The sequence below is a fragment of the Herpailurus yagouaroundi genome, unplaced genomic scaffold, assembly GCF_014898765.1.
Source record: "Herpailurus yagouaroundi ecotype Mexico unplaced genomic scaffold, PumYag 192, whole genome shotgun sequence".
In the NCBI taxonomy this organism is placed as follows: Eukaryota; Metazoa; Chordata; class Mammalia; order Carnivora; family Felidae; genus Herpailurus; species Herpailurus yagouaroundi.
Window position 1 is genome coordinate 20,755,872 of NW_024412423.1, and position 19,200 is coordinate 20,775,071.

Below are 19,200 nucleotides of genomic sequence, written 5' to 3' on the forward strand. Positions count from 1 at the left end.
GTCACCTCTTTTGAGCGAATTCTTGTATGAGGTCTGAGACTTAAGGTTCACTTTTGTTTTTTCCTTAGAATGTTTAATTGCCCCGCATCCTTTCTGAAAAGGCTATCTTTTCTCCATTGAATTGCTTTGTTCCTTTGTCAAAACTCAGTTTGGCAGGAACTGTAAAGGTCCTAAAAACCAAAACAGTCTTTAAAAAGAAGAGAAAAATGAAGGACTCACACCTCCTGATTTCAAAACTCACCACAAAACTACAATAATCAAAACAGTGTGGTACCGGCATAAGGATAGACATATAGACCAATGGAATAGAACTGAGATTCCAGAAACATGCCTCTATCACCAATTGATTTTCAAAATGGAGCCATAAGTATTCAACACAAAAAGAATTGTCTCTTGAACAAGTAACACCGGATCAACTGCATACCCACATGTAAAATAATTAATTTGGACCCCTATCTCACACCATTTATAAAAATTAACTCAAAACTGATCAAAAACCTAAATATAAGAAATAAAACTATAAACTCTTAGAAGAAAACACATGGGTAAACTTTCTTGACCTTGGCTTTGGCGATGGATTTTTAGATATGACACCAAAAGCATGAGCAACAACAAAAAATAAATAAATAGGATTGTATCAAAAATTGACATTTTTATGCATTCAATGCAAGAACATTATCAAGAAAATGGAAAGGCAACTTACAGAATGGGAGACAATACTTGCAAATCATGTATCTGATAAGTGATTAATATACTGAATATATAAATAACTCTTACAACTCAACAACAAAAACACAAACAACCCAATTAAAAAGTAGACAATTAAAAGAGACAAAGTACTTGAATAGATGCTTCTCCAGACAAGATACTACAAATGTCTCAAAAGCACATGAAAAGATGCTCAATAGCTCAATATTCTTAGTCATTAGGGAAATGCAAATCACAACCATAATGAAATACCACTTTATACCCACTAGGATGGCTATAAAAGTTTGTTGTTTTTTTTAAAAGGAGAGGGGTGCCTGGGTGGCTCAGTTGGTTGAGCATCTGACTTCCACTCAGGTCATGATATCACAGTTTGTGAGTTCAAGCCCCACATTGGGTCTCGCTGCTGTCAGCACAAAGCTTATTTCAGATCCTCTGTCTCCCTCTCTCTCCGTCCCTCCTCCTCTTGTTCTCTCTCTCTGTCTCTGTCTCTCTCAAAAATAAACAAATGTTTAAAAAAAATAAAAGGAGAATAACCAGTTTTGGCAAGGACATGGCTAATTGAAAACCTTGTACACTGCTGGTGGAAATGCAAAAAGGTTTAGATGCTGTGAAGACCAGTGTAGTCATTCTTCAAAAAGTTAAACATTGAATGACCATATGACCCCAAATTTCCACTCCTAGTTATATACTCCAAAAAAGTGAAAACAGGCTCTCAAAGAAAGACTTGTATATAAATGTTCATAGCAGCACTATTGACAAGAGTCAGAAGTTAGAAACAACACATATGTCCATCAATGGATGGGGGGGATAAAAAAATTTGTGGCAAATACATACAACTGAATATTATTCAGCCATAAAGAGGAATGAAGTATTGATACACGTTAAAACATGGATAAACCTTACAAATAATATGTTAAGTGAAAGCAGCCAAACACAAAAGATCACACATTGTGTGATTCCATTTATATAAAATACTAAGAATAGGTAACTCACAGAAAGAAAAACTATTAATGGTTATGGGGTTTTATTTGGGAATGATGAAAATGTTTGGAATTAGATAAAGGTGGTATTTGCATAACACTGTGAATACACTAAATGCCACTTATTTGTTCATTTTTAAATGGTTAATTTTATGTTATATGAATTTCACCTCAATAAAATACAATAAAATAATCAAGCATATTTTCTGAGTCTATTTCTAGGTTCTCCATTCTATTCTATTGATTCATGTGTCAAATCCTCTACCAATATTTTATAGTCTTGGTCACAATAGCTACGAAAGTCTTAAAATTAAGTATTTGTATTGGATAATTGGATAATGAACTTGTATATACCTACAAATACCTGCTTGGATTTCGATAGGAACTGTGTCAAATCTGCCTTTCAATGTGGAGAGAATTGGCATCTTTACTATGCTGAGCATGCCTCTCCATTTATTTAGATCTGCTTTTATTTCTTTCAGCTCTGATTTCTTTTATGAGCACTTTGTAGTCTTCTATTTATTGTTTTGTTTTGTTTTGTTTTGTTTTGTTTTGTTTTGTTTTGTTTTGTTTTGTTTTGTTTTTGAGAGAAAGAGAGAACAAGCAAGTGAGGGAGATGCAGAGGGAGAAAGAGAATCTTAAGTATGCTCCACGCCTTCATGGAGCCCATGGAGGCTTGATCTCATGACTGTGAGATCATGACCTGAGCTGAAATCAAGAGTTGGACACTTACCTGGCTGAGCCACCCAGGTGCCCCCCCCCTTTTCAGAATTATAAATGGTACTGTATTTTAATTTTGGTGTTCATGTGGTAATTTTAGGTATATAGAAATACTATTGAGTTTGGTATGTTATCTTGTATCCTATAATTTTTCTGAACTCACTTATTTCTGTGAATTTTTTTGTACACTACTTGGAATTCTTTATGTAGATAATCATGTCACCTTCAAATAGGGCCATCTTATTTATGATATATTTGTCTCTTATTTCCTTTTCCTGCCTTATTGCATGGGATAAAACTGCTGGCACTGTTGTTGAATAGGAGTAGTGACAGCAGACATCCTTGTCTTATTCCTGATCTTAGAGAGAAAGTGTTCATTTTTTTGTTATTGTGTGTAAGGTTAACAGTAGATATTTTGTAGGTGATCTTTATCAAGTTCAAGAGGTTCCTCTGTATTCCAATTTTTTAAAGGTTTTTATTATGAATAGATTGATTGAATTTTGTCAAACTCTTTCTCTGAATTCATGGTTTGATCATGTGATTTTTCTTCTTTAGCCTGTTACTATGGTAGATTACATCAATTTTTTAAAAAATACTGAACTAGTTTCACATCTCTGTAATAAACCCTGCTTGGTCATGGTATATAATCCTTTTCATATTTTGCTGAGCTTTCTGTTAATACTTTGTTAATGATTTTTGTGTCTATACTTATGAGGAAATTTGATCGTTAGTTTTCTTTCTTTTTTCTTGTAGTGTTTCTGTCTGGTTTTGGTATCAGGGTAACATTATAAAATGAGTTAATATATGTTCCCTTCTCTTCTATTTTCTGGAAGAAATTGCATAGATTTGGTGGTAATTTGGGGTGAGTTGTAATAGTTTGTGTTTTTGACAAAATGGTCCATTTCCTCCAAGCTGTAAAATTTAGTCATGTAGCATTGTTTAGGGTATGCAGTGATATCCCTTATTTTATTCCAAACATTGGTAATTTGTGTTTTCTCCCTTTGTTTCCTTCTCAGCTTTGATAAAGACTTGTCAATTTTATTAATTGATCTTTTCAAAAAGCCATCTCTTTGTTTCATTGATTATTCTCTATTGGTTTCTCTTTTCAGTTTCTATTGTTACTTCTATTATTTACTTCCTTTTGCTTCCTTTGTGTTTATTTTACTCTTCTTTTTCTGAGTTCTCAAGGTATAAACTTAGATTATTTTTTAATGTTTATTTGCTTATTTTGGGGGAGAGAGACAGGGAGAGGGAGAGGGAGAGAGAGAGAGAGAGAGAGAGAGAGAGAGAGGAAGAGGGAGAGGCAGAGAGAAAGGGAGAGAGAGAATTCCAAGCAGGCTGCACACTCTCAGCATGGAGCCCAATGCAGGGTTCGATCCCACAAACCATGATATCATGACCCGACCTAAAATCAAGAGTTGGACACTTAACTGAGTCACCCAGGTGTTCCTAAACTTAGATTACTTCAGACTCTTTCTCTTTTCTAATGTATGGATTTAGTACTATAAATTTCTTTCTCACCACTGCTTTGTGTCCCACAAATTTTGATATGCTGTTTTTTTCATTCAGTTTAATATATATTTTTACTTCCCTGAGAGTTCCCCTTTGACCATGGTTTTTTAGGAATATGTTATTTTGTTTCCAAGTGTTGAAAATTTTCCTGTTAACTTTCTGTAATGGATTTCTAGTATGATTCCACTGTGGTTGCAGAACACACAATGCGTGATTTAAATTCTTTTAAATGTGCTGAGGTCTGTTTTTGACCCAGGATATGGTCTACCTTAGTTCATGTTCTTGAAAAGAATGTGTATTCTGTTATTGTTGGGAAGGGTGTCCTATAAATGTTGATTAGATTCTCTTGGTTGATGGTGCTGCTGAGTTTTCTATACCCTTGCTGATTTTCTATCTAATTATTCTATCATTTGTTGAGAGAGGGGCATTGAAATCTCCAACTATAATTGTGAAGTTGTCTGTTTTCCTTTCTGTTCTCTCAGTTTCTGTTTCACATATTTTGCACCTCTGTTGTTTGGTGCATACACATTCAGGATTGCTATGTGTTCTTGGTGAACTGAACCTGTTATCATTATATGATGACTCTCTCAGATTTTCTTTGCTCTGAAATCTATATTATCTGCTATTAATATAACCAGTCTGACTTTCTTTCAATAATCTTTGCATCCTTTTACATTCAACCTCCCTATATCATTATATTTGAAGCGAGTTTCTTAAAGATGGCATATAGTAGATCATTTTTTAATCTACTCTGAGAATATCTGTTTTATAATTGGTATATTTAGACTATTGAAATTTAATTGATATGTTAATGTTTAAGCCTATCATTTTATTTTTTGTGGTATATTCCATTTTCCATTTTCCTTTTTTTTCCTGCCTTCTTGTGAGGAACACAATTTTTTAAAGTTCCATTTTGATTTATCTGTGTTTCAGAGTATATCTCTTTATACAGATTTTTAGTGGTTGCTATATTACATCATCTATAATCTATATAGTTTATTGGTTTAGCAATTTTATCAGTTCAAGTACAGGAACTTTCCTTTACATCTCTTTACATTCTCATTCATAATTGTTTTAAATATTTTCTCTACATACACTTAGAACTACATCAGACACTGTAACAATCTTTGCTTCAAACATGAAAAATAATTTAGAACATTTGAGAAGGAAAATCTGTTGTATTTACCCACATTTTTGCTCACATGTTCTTTCCTCCTTCTTGATATTTCAAGATTACTTTTTTATTAACTGTTTACCTTTTAGAAAACTTTCTTTAGATTTTTTAAGAGTAGTTCCACTGGAGGCAAAGTTTCTTTGCCTTTTCCTGAGATATTTTTCCTTTTCCTGAGAATGTCTTCATTATCTCTTCATTCCTGAAAGGATATTTTCTCTGGTTATAGGATTCTGGGTCAACAGGTTTCTTTCACTGGTCCAAAATGTTGTGCCACTTCCTTCTGGCCTCTTTAACCTCTGATAGGAAATCCTCTGTCATTCATATTGTTTTGACATATAAAGTATAATTTTTGTTGCTGTTTTTAAGATTTTTTGTTTTTAGTTTTCAGAAGTTTGACTATGATGATGTGTCTTGGTGTGCATTTTTTTGGATTTATCATCTTTGTCGGTGCTAACCTTTTTGATTCTATAAATTAACTCTTTTACTCCATTTGGGATGTTTTCCATCATTATTTCTTTGGGCATTTTTTTTTTTTAAGCCTTGACCACTTTCTGCTCTCCTTCCAGGACTCTGATAATACAAATGTTAGAGTTTTTTTTCATAGTCCCACAGTTTCCTGACTCTGTTAACTTCAGTCTATTTTCTGTATATTGTTTAGGTGGAGGATTCCATTGTTCTGTCTTTATCATTTCTTCTGTCCACTCCATTATGTGCTGAGCCCATCCATTAAAATTTTTATTTCAGTTATTATATTTTTCAGTTTTAGCGTTTTCATTTGGTTCTTCTTTGTATCTTCTACTCATTTTTTGAGGTTTTTTGTTTCTCCTTGTTTCAAGTATGTTCATAATTGCTCACTGAAATGTTATGATGATTGTTTTAAAATCTTTTTAGAGGGCGCCTGGGTGGCGTAGTCGGTTAAGCGTCCGACTTCAGCCAGGTCACGATCTCGCGGTCCGTGAGTTCGAGCCCCGCGTCAGGCTCTGGGCTGATGGCTCGGAGCCTGGAGCCTGTTTCCGATTCTGTGTCTCGCTCTCTCTCTGCCCCTCCCCCATTCATGCTCTGTCTCTCTCTGTCCCAAAAAAAATAAATAAAAAACGTTGAAAAAAAAATTAAAAAAAAAATAAAATCATTTTAGATAATTCTAATATTTCCATTATGACAGTATTGGCATCTGTGATTTTTTTCACTGTTTGAGGTCTTCCTGGTTCTTTGTATGATTAATGATTTTGGAATGAAACCTGTACATCTTGGATGTTATGTTTTGAGACTGTTCATCTTATTTGTTTTCACCCTTATTGAAGTATAACTGACAAACAGAATATTCTATTTCTTAAAGTACAATGTGATTATTTGACATAGGTAAACTTCGTGAAGTGACTACCATAGTCAGGTTAATCAACACTCCTCAATCTTACTGAAATTTATTTTAGCTGGCTTCTTCTGACATTGGTCCAGTAAAAGAAGGGGGAGGGGTGTCATAGATGTCAAGTGGGTGTAGAAGTCCAGGCTCCCTATTCAGCTTCCACCAACACCTTAGCGGAGGAGGACTCCTTATTACTGATGAGGAAGGGTGGCAATTCCACTTCCCACTTAGGCTTCCCTGGCAGAGAGGGAATGGAGTGCCACATTACTGCCAACCCATGCTTACTACTGACATCATGGGGTGAGGAGAGGTAGAAAGAGAGTGACCTTGTCACCAAGGGAGAGACAGAGGTGGTAAGTCCTGACTCCACTAGACCTCCTCTGACACCATCTCAGCAAGAAAGGAGTTTCTTGTTCCTGCCAGGTAGAGTGGAAGCCCAGACTCCCTACTTAGCCTTCTCTGACACCATTCTGGTAGGGGAACTGTGGCACCTTATCAAAATCTGGGTTCCCCTACTTAAACTTTATTGGTGTGAACAGGGATGGGGTGGGGCTAATAGGCTTTTTTCTATGGCACTTGCCTGGAGTAGAATGTTTAGTGTCTAAAAGTTTTCTGTTTTGTTAGGCTGTCTCCTTTCCTGGTTCTATGCTATAGAGAGCTGGCTTTTGTTGGGGTTTTTTAGTCATACCTGCTGGCATTTCCAGGTTGTTAGCTTCTTCAGTTCCAAGTCTGGGACACATGAGGCAAAAAGAAAACCCAGAGAACTCACCACTGTGATGTTCCTTCAGTCCTGGAGTACTATGCGTCTGCCTTCTTCTCTTCACCTTCCAGAGTCTGCTTATGTTTGTTTCATATATATCGTCCAAGGTTACTAAGTTGTGCTTAGAGGAAAGAGTAGAGAAAAAAATCTGTCTTCTCTATCTTCCCAGAAGTGGAAATCCACTCATTGATTATTTTGAATTGTTATGGATCCTCTGGAATACCATCAGTCAAGAGGTACTGACACAGATGATATTGGCTGAGATTAGTGATATGTCAGACATGTTATTAAGAAAATAACTGTACAGTGGTGTCCTCATGTCCTGTCCCTCTACATTTTTTTGTCTGTCTTCCTGCAGAAAGGGCCTTCATATTCTATAGCAAGCAGCCTGAAAATAGATTTCCCACAGGCCAAATGGATTATAGAGCATTGTCTTCTTCACCAAGAACTTAGCTTTTTAAACTTTTTTTAAATTTTTATTTATTTTTGAGAGAGAGAGACAGAGCATGATCAGGGGAGGGACAGAGACAGAGAAGAAGACACAGAATCTGAAACAGGCTCCAGGCTCTGAGCTGTCAGCACAGAGCCCAATGTGGGGCTTGAACTCAGGAACAGCAAGATCATGACCTAGGCTAAAGTCAGACTCTTAACCAACTGAGCCACCCAGGCACCCCAAGAACTTAGCGTTATATATACATATACACATGAATATACATGGTTTATATATAATCAATATGTAATATACATTACATATATTGCCTCTACTTGGTATTTTATTGATGTATTTTATTCTTTTAAAAAAAAACATAGGAAGGAGATCATGGACATCTTACTGCCATCCCATGTGATCTTTAGGTGAAAGTTGGAGTGGAAAGCAGCCCCCTGTTATTTCACATATGAAGGTAGTTAAGAAGTAAGAATGCATTGGTTTTAGGAGGCCTCAATGATAAGTCGTAGGCATGATGTACTCTGAGGATCAGAATTCTGCAAGGGGATGAAATAACTAAAACTCAACAGGACTCCTACGGTCAGAGAGGACAAGATGATCTCTAGACAGTACTGTGTTTGTATGCTTGATAATGGTGATTTTTAAGTGAAATAATCCAACTGTTTCCACAACAAATCTGGAAAAGACACATCCCCGTTGTTCATATATGGAAACGTGTGGATTTGGAATTCTACCAGCTCCTTAAAATTTCCTTGACTCCTCCCTCCTAAATTTGCAAAACCAGTGAAAGTACCACCATTCCTTCTTCCCCCAACAAAATCCAAGGGAGTACAATTTAAGTTACATGGTGAGAGAAGAAAAAGCCCTACTGTGGGCATGAATGACCCTGTGTGTAGGGTAGGAGGCAGTAAACTCCTGCAGTCCAGTGCCAGCTCTTAGTGCATGGCACCATGTGGGCAGGGCCTCTCTCTTGTCCACCACTGAGTCCCCAGGACCCACATTAGCACTTGGCTCATCACAGTTCCTCAATAAATAAGTGTTGAATGAATGAATGAATGAATGAATGAATGAATAAACAACTTAGACTGTTGGTACAAACGACCACTTTATAGAAGATATTTACTGAGTCCTGGTGATATGCAAGATAAGATTCAGACTCTAAGACTCAGAAGCCCCAGAACAGAAACCCAAGCTCAAATTGCTTACCCGGTAAAACATCAGGGGAACGCTCAGCAGCCTGAACACTCCATGAATGGGACAGGCCATAAGGGTTGTGGGAGTTCAAAAGATATGCCTTGGCCCTAAGTGGTCAGGAAGCGAAGCTGTGGGCTCCTCAAGGACACAGACAAAGTCTTTACATTTCTAAACTCCCAATGTCCAGTACAGGGTCTGGTTCAAAGCAATCACTCAGTAAAGGCTTACTGAATGGCAAAAAGAATGAAACCACCTGGCTCTTCTACTGGCAAGCTATGCAACCTGAGACAAGGCATCTAACTACGCTGTGCCTCAGTTTCCTTTTCTACAGAACAAGAACAATAGGAGAACCTACCATTTAGGATTGCTCTGAGAATTAAATGAATTCATATATGTATTCATTTAGTGCAAAGCAAGCACTATGTAAGTATTGGCTGCTACCACTATTATTATTACTATGCAGAAATGAATGGACAGTCTTGAATAGGATCTTGGAGAGGATGGTGATAGATGGACTATGGGGGGACTGGAACCAGCAAAAGCAAATGTGCAAAAACAGGAATAAAAATTTCTGTTATTTATTGAATACCAACTGAATACCAGCACTTAATTCCCTTAACAGCTGCATGAGGAAAATACTGTAATTATCCAGAAACTGAGGCTTAGAGAGAGGCTAAGCAACTTGCTCACAGTTGCACAGCTGGTAATGAGTACAGCTGGATCTACTGTTCAGCTGGAATGGAAGCATGAGTAGAAAGGCAGCAAAAAGCAAAGGCTAGAAGATGGATAGCAGCTGGAGTGTGGCAGGGGAGTTTGGGTTTTATGCTATAGAAGAGCAGCAGTGACAAGATGAAAGCCAGCCCTTGGAAGATGGCCCCATTAATGATGTGACAGGTCAGAATGGACTTGACGTCTTACCTCCTCCAGCTACAAGCTCGTTTCTCGATTCTCTGTCCCATGCCTGCACTGGCCCCAAACAGTCTTTTGATCCTCATTACTCCTCTGAAACTGCTCTTGTACGGTCACGCACAACCTCCAAGTGGCCACATCTAGGGGAAAATTCTCCATCCTCATCTTACCTGACTTGCTTATTCACTCAACAATGTTCTTTTGTGAGCAGCTGCTAGGGGCCAGGTCCTACTTCAGGGGCTGGAGATCAAGCATAGAATAGAACATAATAAGGTCCCTGTGCACATGAACTTGCAGTCCAGTGATCAGCCTATCGCTTCCTGTGTTAGCAATGTTTCCTCCACCCACCTTCTGAGATATCACTTTCCCTGGGCTTCTTTCTCCCTGGTACCCTGGTCATTCCTGCTCAGTCTGCTATGCTGGTTCCTGTTATATCTCCTTCCTCTAAATGTTAACAAACTCTGGCTCCTAGATCTGGGATCTCTTCTCTGTCTTCACTCACTATGTTGTTGTAGAGTGCTTTCACTCCATGGCCTTCATCCCCTGGTATGAGATGAAAGCTCAGACTTGTGTCTCCAGCCCAGACTTCTCTCCTGAGCTGCAGCATCCAACCTCCCTGAGCATCTCCTCCTGAAGAGCTAACAGGCATCTCAGACTTAGGGGGTTCAAGCCTGAATTCCTGGCCTGGATACCCCCAAAGCTGCACCACATAATATTTTTCAGATCAGCTGGTGAAGAGAAGCTCCATCCTTCCAGTGGCTCAATCCAAGCCCTAATGCCATCCTCGCTCTTCCCTTCCCTCACATCTCAATCCAATCTACCAGCCAATCTTCTCAGCTCCTCTTACCCCAAACCAGACAGCTTGTCACTGCCTTTGCAGCCATGCCCCCATTGTTGCCAGCCACCATCAACGCAGCTGCATCACTGAGCTCCTGCTCCATCCACCCACCCAGGACTATTCTCATAACAGAATTCAGAGTTGTCCTCTCCAACATCACTTGGACTATGTCATTCCCCTTCCTCACCCCTCTCCTGGAGACTTCTAATTTCACCCTAAGGAAAATCCCAAGTCCTCACAAGGGTCTATAAGACCCTCCACAATGAAGCTTTACATTGCTCTGACTTGTGCCCTCCTCTCTCCCCCTTCCATACTCTGTTATAGCCACACTGGCCTCATGGTGATTCCTGCAGGCTCCAGACCCCTCCTGCCTGAGAATGCTCTTCCCTCAGACACCCACTGAGTTAACTCCCTTCTCTGCAAAGCTCTGCCACTCCACAAGGCCTTTCCTGACAAGCCTACTTAAAACCTCCACTCCTCCCTATCCTACTATGGCCTGTCTCCTTTCCCTACTTTATTCTTTTCCCATGATACTTATTTTCTTCCAACCATCTCTATAGTTTGCTTTTGTTGATCTCTTCCCACTGGAATATAAGCTCCATTAAAGCTGGACTTTTATATATTTAGTTGATTACTGTGTCCTCAATCCTGACATGAGTGTGGCAATAGATCCATAAGTATATATTGATTGGATAATTTAATACATGAATGAGGACATTCAGATTCAGAGAGGGGAGGGTCTGTGGATAGCCCATCAGGTTCTCCCCAACCCCAAGTGAACAGAAAAGATGCATGAAGCTCATAGGGTAACCCTGGAGGACACTGGAAGGTCGCAACAACCCTAGCCCCTCCGTGAGAGGGGCCCTCACCCTGTCCTCAGAGCCTGCCTTGCTTCCAAAGCAAACTCAGAGCTCTAAGGCAAGTTGGAGAGTTCCAGGCAGGGCAGGATCTCTTGGAGAAGAAGGGGAGGGCCTCTTAAGGGCAGGGAAGAGCAATGCACAGGAGGAGCCCACATGGAATGGAGCTTGCAGCCAGGCCTTTCTTAGGGGGAGTTCCTTCTCCCTCTACACTACTTCTCACAGCTCAGCCTCAGGTGGGCCCACAACAAGGGGAACACACAAGCTTTCACCTACTATCCCTGTGCTATCAGTCCAGGACCGAGCCTGGGTGGGAGACAAATGGCCATCCCCAGCCACAGTTATTTCCCAGAAACGCGGAAGGATCAGCACCAGGGACAGGGACATTCCCCAGCCCCATTCTCCTTGCCCAGACTCTGTGAACCAGTGTAAAGAGTAGAACTGACTTTTTCGAAGAAGAAGGACTCTGCACTGGTCCTGATTAACATTAAAATGCAAGCCCCATTCACATCCACCACAGGTACGTTAAGCAAACACAAAAGTGACAACAGGCACAGCACAATGACAGAGGAGCCTATGGTTTTCACGGTGACAAGGTGCGCCTTGCCCACATGCCATCGTTAAGGCTTTTCACTCTGATGATGCATGAAATTATCCACCCTGACGGAGCGGCGCCTACTTTCATGCCAACTAGCAACATGGCATCCTTTCATTATCCCCTTGGTCACAAACCCACCTGGAGGGGTGTGATTAATGCGGATCTCATAAAACCTGGGGGAACAGGCCATCCCTGGTGCCCTATAAGAGTGAAATTGCCATTCATAGCCACATAAATCACCATGTGTCAATCCCTGCTTCCTCACTGTCACACCTTGGTGAGCCACCCCATGGTCTCCAAGATGTGACACGGTTTCTAGGACAGCAGAATCTGCTGCTCTCAGGGACACCTTATACCTAACTTCAAAGCAAGGTCAGAGTTTAGCTATGATTATCCCAGCACCCTCCTGGCTCTGGGACTTCCTAACAGGGCACAGAAAGGAGTGGGGTGTTTACAACAGAGGAAATGCTAAACGTGGAGGGCAATGGCCTGACTCATTTCACAGCTGTAGTCTTTTCTGATTTGTTCGTAATTTTCTACACTACTGCTTCCAATTTGATACTGTCTAGACCGAGGGTGACAATAAGAATGGGATAACAGATGACGAGCTCAAAATACGGAGCACAATATAGTCACCCTGCACGTATGTACAATCAATATGTCACTTGCAAGAAGGAGCCATTGGCCGCTGGGCAAAGTTGGGAATGTAAAATGTCACAGAATTCAAGATGCATTTCTTATGTACTTAGGAGCCATCACCTTAGCTGCCTTGCTGCTCTGGAAGGGAAACAGGCTTAATGTTTCATAATCAGTTACCGTAGACAAATGAATTAAAAGTCCACAAAGAGTGCTGGAAGGACTCTTCCAAGTGACTCCTTGTGCTTTGCATGGCAGAGGTGCTCTGTACTGTGTGGTACCTGTTGTGCACTGCACAACTCCATGGGCACAATTTCCCTAGAGAACAGTGTGAAAAAGCACCTCCTGGAGCCACAGGATCATTACTGTACAACCATAAGCAGCAACCCTGTGGTCTTTGAGCAACTTGGAGTCAATATTCCTAAGAGCTTATGGGAGCATCACAGAGATGGATCACAAAGACCCCACACACAGTGCTCTTTTTGACAGACTGGAAAATCCATGCATAGACCTATGAATTGCTAGTACAGTTAACTTTCCACTACCAGCCTTAGGAGGGCAAGGGGCCACTCCATTTATTCAAAATATTCTGGTTATAATAACTAACAATTATAATAATATCTAATTTCTACTATATAAAAATATGCATGTTTTAATCATTTTATTTGATTTCCATTAAAACCCCCCAAACTTGACAACTCCTCTAAATATGACCTATCTGTGTTGAGAGCCACTTCAATAAGCTTTTAGGAAGACAGTGTTATACAGTATATCAAAAAATAAGATTTTAAATATCCTGTGACCGGGGCTTCTAAACCTGAGAATTAACCCTATAAAAAAAAGTCAAAGTATAAAAATACATTTGCGTGTGTGTGTGTGTGTGTGTGTGTGTGTGTGTGTGTGTAGGTACACACATATATACAAAGATGTTTATTATAGTATGGCTTTTAATTTTTAAATTTTTAGAATTTTATTTATTTTTGAGAGAGACAGAGCATAAGTGGGGGAGGGGCGAGAGAAAGGGAGACCTAGAATCCGAAGCCGGCTCCAGGCTCTGACCTGTCAGCACACAGTCCAATGCAGGGGACAAACCCACAGACTGTGAGATCGTGACTTGAGCTGAAGTCGGACGCTTAACTGACTGAGCCACCCAGGTGTCCCTGGCTTTTAATTTTCAATAGCAAGATAAAGGAAATTATTTGAATGTATGTTAAGGGGTTTACTGAATGAATTATAGTATATGCATAAAATGAAATACCATGAAGCATTTAAAATCATGCACGACAGCTACGAGTACTTGTAGAAGTCTCTCTCTCTCTCTCTCTCTCTCTCTCTCTCTCTCTGCATTCGCAGCTGCTTCCCATCCTTCTAATGTCTGGGGAATTAACTGTACTGACAGTACAATTACGGTAACTGACCCTCTCCCCAGGATAGTAGCCAGAAGTCCCACCTCCCAGCCTCCTTTGCAGCCAGGACTCAGGTATGTAACCTGTTCCGCCAATGAGCTGCAACACACAACAGTTCAAGAAGGAAATGAGGAAGCAGGCTCAGAGATGGGCAGCATTTTACTGGTGAGGAGCATGGTGGAGCTGGCCTGCCTTAGAACCTGTAAGGCTGAGTTTTTGACACATAAGTAGTATCAGGGCTAGTGGCAGGGATGATTCCAGCTAGGATGCAGTCCCAGGAGGGCCAACTGCAGCACCTAGGGCTTCCTGGAGGCATTTTCTTATCAGGGCAGTTGTATAGCGTGGGTCTGGCCGTAGTTCCTCAAAGCAGAGCTCCGAACACAGTTCTTTGACCCCAACATGTCTGCAAGATGCCTGATCTGCTTCTATTAAGCTCCTTTCTTCTTAAGGAGCAGAATTAGCCCACACTGCCTGGAAAGACATCTAGGATATAGGTATCTTGACTTCACAATTTCAACTCGCGAACAGACCACACTTCTGAATACCACACATGGGGACCCCGTAAGTCGCCACTCTGGTGCTGGATTTGGACTTTCAGACCTCAACAGAAGGAGGTACACTTGAGGGCTGCAGGGTGGCACTGACTGCCAGCCCTCAATCCAGGTTAAAGGGCATGGCCAGGCAGGTTTGTACAATTATCCTTTAATGTTTTATCACATCATGCCCTTGTTGCCTTATAAAAGTGAATAGGAAGAGAAATTAAAATGTTGATATTTACAACAAGAAGACAAGGTTTTAGAGGCTTAATAAAATTGAAACAAATCACTGGGGCACCACAAGGAGAAAGTCTTTAGCCTTGATTTGTTACTCATCGGACTTATGCTTGTGGACTTTGCGCTCACCTGCAAAGTGGAAGAACAAATGGTGAAAATATGAACAAGATGGCAGAATAATTGAGAGCTGTGAGATACCAATCACCTTAGAAAATGTATGTCAATTATTCACTTTTGCATATTTAACTTATGAGCATCACTTCAGAAATGTATTCTGAAAAAATATGTAAAAGCAAGAGACGGTTCATACATTCTAAGGTAGAATAAGTAGGATACAGGAAGGTAGCTGTAGGTTTGACCCCAGCTTTCAAGCATACATATATGTGTGTATGTGATACAGATATTAAAAACTTTGGACGTGGGGGGTGCCTGGGTAGCTCACTCAGTTAAGCGTCTGACTCTTGGTTTTGGTTCAGGTCATGATTTCATGGTTCGTGACCTTGAGCTCCAGGTCAGGCTCTGCGCTGACAGTACAGAGCCTGCTTGGGATTCTCTCTCTCTCTCTCTCTCTCTCTCTCTCTCTCTCTCTCTCTCTCTCAAAAACACATAAATAAATTTTTAAAAAATTGGACATATACTCTGCCAGTGCTGAAAAGCCAGCTCTGTGGGTTGAGATGGTAAAGGAATCTCATTGACTATTCCACATAGCCTTGATTGTTTGAAATTCAAACAATTCTTGTTTCAATGAGAAGTTTTACTTACTATTATAACCACCAAACTTTAAAGGTATTTCTACGATCAAGAAAAAGTATGATGGTTCTTCAGAGCTTTTCTGGACCTGGGGCCATTGTGTCTTAATCAGGAGACCTCTGTTCTGTCCTGGACGTTCCTTCAGGCCTTGTGTCCACCAGGCCACCCTTGTGGGGCTTCTGTCTTGACTCCCCAAACTGGGGGCTTGGCACACACTATCACGGTGGCCCTCTGGAGTTCTTTACAATGGACAGAGGGCTCAACCCACAATCCAGGGCAGAGCGGCTTGCCCGGTGGAAGGAGTCCCTCCCAGAGCTGTCAATAGACACAAGAACTACACCCTGTCTTAAGAGAAACTGCTCGATGATATAGTACAGCATGAACAAGACTAATTGATTGTCCTGTTTAATAAAGTGAGATCCTGCCCCAGAGGCAGCACAGGCCACAGAGCTCACAAGGATCAGAGAGAAAACAGAGTGAAGCTGGCCTTACCTCATGCTTAGCAGGAGGGAGGCGAGAACCTGGCAGGCAATTCAGGAAGACACAAAACCGCATGCAGAGAAGACCCAAGGACACAACAAAGCTTTTCTAACTCTAGCACTTTACGGGGAGACAACTCATCCTTTCTCACATTTCCAATGCTCATTTTATTCTGCCAGTAAATAAAAAAAGAAATTCCTTAAATGCAACTTATCAAACTGAAAGAACAGTGGGAGAAAGGGCAAGGGTGTCATACTTTGTCAACTGTGTCACTCCCAGGGCCACAGGGATGTTCTTTGCTAGGAGATGGAGCATGCATTCGGCTCGGTGCCAGGCTGTTCCGGGGAGACACCTCATCTATGCTTTCAGCTGGAGTGGCTCTTTGGTCACTCAAGTTCTGGCTCACTGAGAAAGATCATTCTAGTTCTCATCCTCTCCTTTGCTCCAAGATGCAAGTTAAAAGTTACGGTTTTCTCTTTCTTTATAATCCTGTAGCAGGGACAGGGATTGACCCGATGAAACCCACAGTGGAATGAAAATTCCTGCTGAAGCCCCCTCCCTGCCTACTAGTATCACCTCGGTGGGCTTCAGCCCCTGCTCTCCACAAGCCTCTCCCTCTGCCACTGTTCAGCATCTGCATCCTCCAGAGCCTTTGCAAAGCTGGCTCGGTGGCTGGGTTTTTCCTATCCCCAACATTCAGAGGGAAGACAACAGTATTGCCACTGTTAGAACCACTGAGGTAGACTCCCTGCCTACATGGAAGTGGCAATAGGAGGGGAAGGAGGAAAGGAGAGATCAACCCCACATTTCTTATTTACTGCTCACTTGTATTAGAGCAGGTGACAGCCCCTTCTTCCCCCTGCTTCTCTGATCCCAGACTTGTTACTGGTGACCTGCTTTGTTTGTTATTTTCCACTTGCTTCTCACCCAGGCCCAGGCCCTGTCTTATTCCCAGCTCTGTGCCCCAGGAGGCTGACCTCTATGAGCCATGGGCAGCACCTACCAGTTCCCTTGTCCTCTGGCTCTGGTTGGGTTCTGCCCATGCAAAGCACCAGTAGAGAGAGGTTGGGTCTTTCTCTACTCCCTCCCTGCTTTTACATCATCTCTCCACGACCATAGCTCCTCCTCCATAGCTTAGCTCTCATGGGGCTCTGTCAACATTACATCCCCCCCCTTTCCCTTTGGTCCTAAAGGTGGTAATAGCTTCCCACTGGTGACCTCACCACCCCTGTTTCTCCCCTTCACCTTTCCCATACCAATATCAGTAGTCTTCTCATTAAAACCTCTTCTTTTGATCCATCTGGGTGAAACCTGTTTCCTTTCAAGATCCTAACTGATATATCGGCTTTCTTTTTGCACTAGGGAGTCTGTTTTTTCCTCCTCCATGGGAGATGCAGAGGGTCTCTGAACAAAGAGAAGGCCAGAGAGATACCACTGGTGCTGGGATGATGGGCGAAACACACACCTGAGGTGTGGGCAAATGCTAATGCAGCAGGCTGAGCACCCACTTGGAAAGGACACCTTTTGCCTTTAGGCAAATATGTCGAATCACAGGTGAGGGTCGATGAGGCAAACTGGCTCGCTTCTCTGATCACAGAAGCCCTGGCTGTTATGATTTATTCATTCATTCAACATTTTTTGGAGCACCTACCAGGTACCAGGCACTTCACTAGGTACAGTGAGCTGACTTGCGGCCCATGAAAAGATAACTCCACATCCAAATCCCCAAAACTTGTCAATATGACCTTAAAAGGCAAAAGAGGTGACTAACAATTTTGAGAGGAGGAGTTTATCCTGAATGATCCAGGTGGGTTTTAAATACAATAATAAGTGTCTGTAAAAGAGTGAGGGACAGGGGAGATTTGACAGAAAGAAGAGGGGAAAGTAATGTGACCGTGGGGGCAGAGCCTGGATACAGGTACAAGCCAACGAGTGCCTGGAGTCACCAGAAGCTGGATGAGGCAAGGAAGGATCCTCACTAGAGTCCTGGAAGGGAGCATGGCCCTGCTGACATCTTGATTTTGGACGTAAGATCTTCAGAGCTGTGTGAAGACAAATTCCTGCTGTTTTAAGCCACCCAGTTTACAGTACTTTGTCATGGCAACTCTAGGAAACTCATACACTAGGTTCTGAGGATGCAGTAGTAATCAACACATACATAGTCCCTATATTTTGACTATATAGTCTAGGGGAACAAACAGGTAATGAAAAACTAAACAAGGAGAAATCATTACAAACTGTAATGTATTCAGTCATGTACTTAGAGGAACATGTACAGTACCTTATTTAGATTGGTGGTCAGGGCAAGCATCTTTGAGAGGTGACCTTTGAGCTTAGATTTGAAGGATGAGAGGTAGCCAGACAAAGTAAGCTCTCAGGGAAGAGTGTCCAGGCAGAGGAGACAAACGAACGGCACAGAGGTGGGGAACAGACTCGCATGTTCTAGAAAAACAAAGAAGTCAAGTGTCACTGGAATGAAGTCAGAGGGGTAAGGAGGGCCAGGACACACAGACTTAGGGGCCATAGTAAGGTCTTGGCATTTTATTCTGTGGTGAAAAGGCATCTGGTGGTTGAGGCTGGAAAGCTGTGAGACAATTTAAGGTTCTATGTCAATCCCGTCTGTTATCGGTGAGAAATAGCTTGGAGGGGGATCTAGGAAGACCAGGGTAGCCAGTTAATAGACCACTGCGGTCTTCTAGATAAGCAATGAAGATGGGCTACGGTGACCCTTCAGAGATGGAGAGAAAAAGATGGACTGAACACATTTGGGAGATAGAACTGTGGAGAATCGATGGATGTGGTGTATGAGAGAAAGATATTAGTGAACGACGATGCCAAGATATTGAGTAACCAGGTGGATGCAGTACCATTTACTGAGATGAGAAGATGGACATGGTGAAGAAGACAATAGCACAGAGAAGAATCTGGAAATGTCCTCCTACATCCTTTACCATGTCAATAAAGTCTTTCCAGATATGGAAACCTAACCCAATTTCAGTTGTTTTAGGGACCCAAGGAAAAGTACTTCGCCTCCTACGAATGGGGTACTGGAACCACTGGCCACCTAGATCTAACCCCCAACACCACACACACC

The 19,200-nt window shown here is 41.5% G+C and overlaps 1 protein-coding gene across 1 annotated transcript in view; it reads right to left on the reverse strand.

Moving 5' to 3' along the window:
- The window catches only part of FSTL4 (follistatin like 4), a 442,413-nt gene extending 423,865 nt beyond the window's left edge, over positions 1–18,548 (reverse strand). The window contains exon 1 of the mRNA XM_040444472.1: positions 18,388–18,548. The gene's annotated coding sequence lies outside the window, so the exon portion shown is untranslated. The remainder of the gene's footprint in view (positions 1–18,387) is intronic.
- Between the last annotated feature and the right edge of the window lie 652 nt (positions 18,549–19,200).